The sequence below is a fragment of the Rhinoderma darwinii genome, chromosome 5, assembly GCF_050947455.1.
Source record: "Rhinoderma darwinii isolate aRhiDar2 chromosome 5, aRhiDar2.hap1, whole genome shotgun sequence".
NCBI lineage: Eukaryota > Metazoa > Chordata > Amphibia > Anura > Rhinodermatidae > Rhinoderma > Rhinoderma darwinii.
In genome coordinates this window covers 136,151,528-136,159,424 of record NC_134691.1, presented here as the reverse complement: position 1 = coordinate 136,159,424, position 7,897 = coordinate 136,151,528, and positions in this window count along the sequence as shown.

Genomic DNA, 7,897 nt, shown 5'->3' with positions numbered 1-7,897 from the left:
ATCACCCCATCAGTATCGTCTGTTTGTTTGTTCTTGTAAAAATACTAAAAAAAAATATATAAAAAAATATAAAGAAAAAAGCTTATAAAAAAAAGTTTGTTAGTGAGCGACAGGGATAGTAAATTATTTAGGGATAGTATCAGACTAGCTTGTTAGAGTGTACGTAGTGTAAGGTTAGGTACTGTCAGGGCTAGTTAAAAATAATTTCACATTAGGGTATTAGGTAGGGCTAATTAGGGTTAGGGTTCAGGGAGTTAAAAACTAGCGGGTTTTCACTGTTGAAGAGGCGTACGCCTTATTCTGTGCAGAGTCAGAGTCTGACAGTGGAGATGAGGTGACATTTTTGATGTCGTCATCCTCAAGTGACACATCTAGTGATGAACCCCCCGTAGACGTTCTAGGGCTAGTGTGCAAGCACAACCAAATTCAGATGCGTGGATTGCCCCTGATAATTATATGCCTCAGGTGCCTGAATTTACTGCCACCCCAGGCACCAACGTGGACACTACTGGATTCAGAGAGATAGATTTTTTTAAATAATTTTTCTCTGATGAATTAATTTGCCTTATGGTACAGCAGACAAATATTTATGTGGTACAATTTATTGCCCGCAATCCCAACAGTTACTATGCCAGGCCCCAAAATGGACCCCTACCAATGCAAATGAAATACAGAAATTTTGGGGCCTACTACTTTACATGGGCATTACAAAAAAGCCCTCTATTCGCTCCTATTGGAGCACTGATATGCTACACCATTGCCCACTTCACCGCCTCACCATGTCTAGGGCTTGTTTCGAGATCCTGCTACGGTTCCTGCATTACAGCAATAATGAGGAATGCCCACCCACAAATGACCCCAGTTTTGACAGACTGTTCAAAATTAGACCTGTAGTGAACCACTACAATTCAAAATTTAAAGAGATTTACACCCCACAAAAATGCATTGCAGTGGACAAATCCTTGGTGCATTTCAAGGGCAGGCTACACTTCCGCCTGTACCTGCCCAACAAAAGGTCTATGTATGGCGTGAAGCTGTATAAAGTGTGTGAAAGCGTGTCTGGATACACTTTTAAATTCAGAATCTATGAGGACAAAGATTCTGCAATAGAGCCCCCAGACTGTCCCCCGTTCCTAGGAATAAGTGGGAAGATAGTATGGGATTTGCTGCACCCCTTACTGGACCAGGGATACCATCTATTTATTGATAACTTTTATAATAGTGTCCCCCTTTTGAAGTGCCTTGCTGCTAGAGGAACCGCAGCATGCGGCACAATTAGGAGAAACCAAAAGGGTCTCCCCAAGGACTTTGTAGATCATACAGTGCGCCGAGAGGAAAGCAGGGCTGTTTGCAGTGACAATTTGCTGCTGGTCAAATACAAGGACAAGCGTGATGTCCTTGTATTGACCACTCTCCATGCAGACCGATCCAGCCCTGTCCCAGTACGAGGAACCACAGAACAGACCATCAAACCTGTGTGTATCCAGGACTACAACCAGTTCATGGGGGGTCCGGCGCCGGTCGCATAAGAAAAGAGATCCGTGCCCTGCCACACATCACCCGCAGCCTACCGCAGTAACAGGTGCCCACATATGGAGAAAAGAAGACCCCAAGGGTCTGGACTTACCCCTGCAGCGTCGCATCAGGTCGCTCCTGCTCCACCAACGTTGGACGGCTATTTTCTTCGGCGGCAAGCCACACCGCTCCCTCAGCTCCAGCGGCGGCCATCTTTATCAGCCTCGTGCTGGCAGACCTGAGAGATGTCCTTGCAGGGGGACGGCGCAGCTCCCCACTCGCAGGGTAAGCAGAATAGCCAGACGGCTAGAATACACCCTCCCAGCTCCCCCATACTGCCCTCTGCCTCGTCCTGTGAACAGCAGAGAGCTGGACCCCCTTTGAATGGGACGGCAGCGGCCATGCCACGTGGTGCACACACACAGCCAGGGGACCCAGTACTTCTGCCGCTTAATCCACCAATGTCACAGCCCTCCACACAAACGGCCCTTCAATTTTGGCCTGCACCTAAACCCCAAAGGTCCACAATCCAGCAGCCGGGGATGGGAGATGGCCTGGGGGACACACCATCCTTGACCTCATATGCTCAGGCCCCTGTGTATGCCTCAGATTCAGACCTGGAGGATTCAGTTTCACCACCCTCAGATGTGCCTCCTATGTGGAGGGAATGCTTTTCACAATTGCCCACTAAAGAGGACTTTAAGAGTATGATACAGGAGGTGAAGGCAGCTTTTCGCTCAGAATTGGCTGTGGTTTCTCAATATATACAGCAAATTGCTACTAGGGTGGAGGCCCTAGAAGACGACCACGATGCCACTAGACGCCATGTTTCTGTGATACAAGCCTCGGTGTCCTATCAGCTGGCGTCCATTAGAGATATGCAACTGCATCTGGAGGATTTGGATAACCGGGGACGTCGTCACAATATACGGATAAGGGGTATACCGGAGCCCTCGGGGCCAGAAGACCTTCCCATCGTGTTTGAGACTATCTTTAACAACCTTCTGGGTGCACCCCCCCCCAAGATTTCCGTACTAAAGAGGACATTATGCTTAAGGCCAGACAACGTAAAAATTTGGAGTATGGCGGTGCTCCGATTCAGCTATTTCCGGATCTCTCCTGGATTACGTTACAGAAATGACGCCTGCTTCGTCCGCTACTCACCACCTTGCGGGAACAAGATATTATTTACCGATGGGGGTTCCCGTTCTCCCTTACAGGTCGAAGAGATGGCGTCTCTGTAACCCTGAGATACCCGGGAGATTTGCCTCACTTTTGTGACTCCCTTGGTATACCTACGCCCAAGATGCAGAATTGGGAGACTCCTTTGCCGCCTTCTTCTCCACCCCCAGTTTGGCAATCCGTCAGAAACAAGCGGAGGCACTCCCCAAGACAACCACCAACCAAAGTTCCTCGAGACCTGATCAGAATTGATGGACGCTGCGCTGTTACACAGCACTTTTGTGATATACGTGAAGGAGTCTGGTCACTTATACCAGATGCTCTCTTCACCAGTTGCACTGTTTTAGGCTAAAATGCATTTAGGAGTATATTTCTTGTTTTACATTGCTTCTCTTTATTCCGTTAAAGTAAATTGTGGCAGGGTGCGATTAACCTGGGTTCACTTAGCTCATTCACCCCTTTTTGTTTTTGGCCTTTACGTATTTATATGTACTTTTGTACCAGGTTCTTTGACTGCTGAGACCCGACCTCCTCTTTTGATAGGGGTAATATTTTTGCAGTTCTCCCTCTGTTTTTAGAGAGAGTTGCAAAGGGTAATATTGTATTGCCAGCTTTTACTTGCTTTAATACCACCCGCCCCAGGGTATAGTATTCTCCCTGGTAGTACTTTCTGTTTTTGTTTGAAGTACACTGATCTCATAAATGTTTCTTTGTTCTTACTGCAGATATGTGTTTTGTTTCCCTGGTACGTCTCTATCCCAGTGTCTCTCCCTTCCCTTCTACTTTCGTCCGAGATAACAACTGAGACGACATTGCGTCCTCCACGAACCTCCATGGTGGAAGGACACCACAGAACACTGCTTGCCTTGAGACCGGACTGGGACCGGCCCCGACGTAACTGTGAGCTGTACACATCCACACTTTCCACATCCTTCTTTGCTCTCTCACACACCTTAGATCATGGTTAAATTTGTCACACTTAATGTCAAGGGCCTCAACTCCAATGTGAAGAGACGCTTGCTTCTTAGGGAGCTGAAATCGCTTGGAGCGGAGGTCGCTTTTCTGCAGGAAACACAGATTCCTCCGGATCTTTCCAATTTACTCGAGGGGCGTATCCTGCTGTGTATTCTGCCTCGTCAGGTCGTAAGAGGGAGGGGGTGGCCATTCTGATAGCCGCAGCCTGTCCCGTACAGGTTCACACCTCACATTTAGATCCGAGGGGCAGGTATGTTATCTTGGAGGGGACTCTGTTGGGCCAGCCCATTGTGTTATGTAACATCTACTCCCCTAATACTGCGCAGATTCCATTCCTACGCAGACTCCTCTCCAAGCTCCAAAAGCTTCCTAGGGGTGCATGGTTGGTGGGGGGAGATTTTAATATCCCGTTCTCCACGACCATGGAGATGGCTTCTCTTACGCACGCTACTCCGTCCCCCACCCTTGCAGGATTTTCTACTCGCTTCAGGCAACTGATTAGGGAACATCATCTCTATGACCTGTGGCGAGTGGATCATCCGGGTGATAGGTCCTATACTTTCTTCTCCCATACGCATAACACTCACACGCGCTTAGATTACTTCTTTGGTAATGTCCCTGCCCTCCGTTTGCTTCAAATGGCGGTTATAGACCCCATCTCCTGGTCAGATCATGCGCCAGTCTCTGTGACTTTGCAAATAGGCAAACCATCCACGAGAATATGTAATTGACGCCTAAACGAAACTTTAATTAAGTCTCCTGCTCTTAGGGATAGCCTGGCCGGGCAAATGCGTGAATTTGATGCACTTAATGAGGGTTCGGTTCCTTCCATTTCCACTCTCTGGGAGGCGCATAAGGCGGTGATGAGGGGACAATGCATCGTTATGGGTTCTAGGCTGAAAAGAGACTCTAGGGCCAAGCGGGTGGCTCTCCTTCAGACAATTGCTAAACTGGAGAGGGAAATGGGGACTAAATCGGCGGTGCCGACATTACGGAAATTGATAGAGGCTAGAGCACAACTTAAGGATTTAGCTATGAAGGGGGTAGAAAAGTCACTCTTATACACGAAACGGAAATATTATGACAAAGGCAATAAGGCGCATTCGCTTCTAGCCAGTCTATTGCGGGATCAGGCGACTGCTCGTACTCCACAGGCGGTTCGGGATAACGCGGGCATCCTCCAGCATCATCCAGACATGATAGCCGCGCTCTTCCACGACTATTCCCTATATCATTTACCGACTACCTTACCACTTGATCCAGCCCGCCGGCGGGAAATGCTTCAAGCCTATCTTTCTTCCTGTACTCTCCCTAGATTGAAAGACGAGGCGCTTTCTTCTTTGAATGCCTCGATCTCTGCAGATGAATTGTCTGATATACTGAAGGACCTCCCTGGTGGTAAAGCCCCTGGGCCAGACGGCTTCACGTATGAGTATTATAAAACATTTACGGAGATCCTGGCTCCAAAGATGGTTTCGTTATTTAACGACTTCCCGCATTCCCATATTACGCTGATCCCTAAACCGGGTAAAGACCACGCAGATTGCTCCAATTACAGAGCCATAGCTCTTTTGAACTCTGATCTCAAAATTTTCACTCATCTTCTTGCAAATAGACTTAATGTTTGGCTCCCATCTTTGATCCATAAAGATCAGGTGGGCTTTGTGCCCCTTAGACAAGGGGGAGATAACACACGAAGCACCCTTGATCTCATTGATGCCCTCCACAAGCAAAAGGAATCAGCGATCCTTCTTAGCCTGGATGCAGAGAAGGCGTTTGATCGCTTGGGATGGCCATTTATGTTTGAAACTCTAAAATCATTTGGGATTTCGGGTCCTTTCTTGACGGCGCTGCGTGGTCTTTACTCCACCCCAACAGCGGCAATTAAACTTCCGCACTCCACCTTCCCCCGTTCCAAATTTGGAATGGTACGCGTCAGGGGTGCCCCCTGTCCCCTCTCCTGTTTGTGCTCTGCATTGAGCCCCTAGCAGCTCAAATACGGCAATCCATCGATATAGCGGGGGGTCAAGATACAAGATAAAGAGTTTAAGGTCTCCCTGTTTGCGGATGACGTCCTCTTGACTATCACTAAACCTCATATCTCCCTTCCTACCCTTACTACTGTTCTCCGTAGGTATGGGCGGCTCTCAGGGTATAAAACTAATACATCTAAAACAGAAGCGCTCCCTCTCAATGTCCCACACCGGGAGCTCATACTCCTCAAACAAAACTACACCTACAACTGGAAGGAAACCTCCCTGACTTACCTGGGAGTCCAGCTCACTCCCTCTTATGCATCGGTCTACAAGGCTAATTTACCCTCTCTGTTTGTGGAACTACGTCGACTAATGGCCAGGTGGGATCCTCTTCCCATGTCATTTTTTGGACGCATAGCTGCGGTCAAAATGACCTTGCTCCCTAAATTACTGTACTTCTTTGAGACCCTGCCAGTGGCAGTACCTATGAGGGAATTGCGGGCTATGCAGTCTTCCATCCTCAGGTTCATATGGCACTCCGGCAGACATCGAATCCCGAAATCAGTTTTATTGTCCGGTCGATCTGCTGGAGGGTTGTCTGTCCCTGATGTGGTGAAATACTACTGGGCGACCCATCTCCGCCGCTTACCCTGTTGGGTGTCCTTACGGGCATACAACAAGTGGACTGAAATAGAGAAGCTATGGATAGCTCCGGTTCACCCAAACTATTTGTTATGGGGCGACCCGCTGGTATTGCCGTCTTCATCTCTGTTGGGTCCCATGCGCTTTCAGAGGGAGGTGTGGGAAACCTGTAAAAAACGCTTTCATTTGGCGTCGGGTTGCCCGCCCTTGACCTCGGTACTCTACACTCCCACTATTCCGGGAGGTACTACCTCCCGAGTAGTCCGATTGTGGACGGGAATAGAGGTATTTCATCTGGCCGACATGGTTGATCCCCACACGCTAGAGCTTCACCCGTTTTCATATTTCCAACGACATCATAACGTCCCCTCTTCTACATTTTTCCACTATCTTCAGATCAGACATTACATGCAACAAACTTTTGGATCCACGCGGGTCACTAAACCTACAAGCTTCGAAAGGTTGTGTCGGCATGCTACCACCACTAAAGGGCTTATATCCGCTATTTACACAATACTGCTATCCCCGGATGATTACCCTCCGCCTGGGCATAGATATATGTTGAAGTGGGAGACCCTGTTGAATTAATCTATCCCTCTCTCATTGTGGCAGATTATCTGGTCACAAGCAGCTAAAACTTCCATCTGCACTGCATATAAAGAAAATCAATACAAAATTCTTATGTTTTGGTACCATACCCCTGCCTTTCTGCATAGCTTCAATCCGGGTATTCCTTCGGATTGTTGGTGATGTGGAGATCAGAGAGGTGACCTGTTCCATATTTTTTGGAGCTGCTCACTGGTCCAACAGTTTTGGTTGGAGGTGAGGAATTTGGCGTTGGCGGTGTTACAGCAGGTTCCTCTAGATCCTCTTCATTATCTCCTGAATGTCCCTCCCAGGCCCTTGGGGAAGCCACTAGCCCGACTTTTTGGACACTTTCTCACCGCCGCTAAGACGTTGATAGCTTGGAAATGGAGACAGACCGCCCCTCCCTCTCACATCGATTTACTGACTAAAATTAGGGAAATTCTCACTATGGAGCATATGACGGCCTCTATTGACAATGAGCTGGACAGGTTCAAAGTGGTGTGGGATCCGTGGGATAAGTATTGGCTACAGATATCTCGGGATTAGGCCGTAGAGTGATCTCTGACTATCCCTCCCCCCCTTCCCCCTTTTGTCTTTTCCCCGGTGTCTTGTTTTGTCTGTTGGAATTTACTGCTATGTCAAATGGATTGTATGGCCTGCCCGTGCATCCTAATGTCATGTGTATATTTTGAAAAATTTTCAATAAAAATACAGTTGAAACCAACCAGTTCATGGGAGGGGTGGATCTTTCGGACCAGGTTCTGAAACCCTACAATGCCCTCAGAAAATCAAGAACCTGGTATAAAAAATTGGCCGTATACCTGACACAAGTGGCACTATATAATTCCTTTGTTCTCTATAAAAGTGCAGGCCATAGGGGGACTTTTTTTGATTTTCCTGAAAAAATTATTAAAACCTTGATTTTTTTGAGACCAGGAAGGGGAGAGCGGCAGTGGAAGCAGCAGTGCTTCTGGAATAGTGGGCTCAAGAATTGTTCATGGGCAGCATTTCCCTGGCGT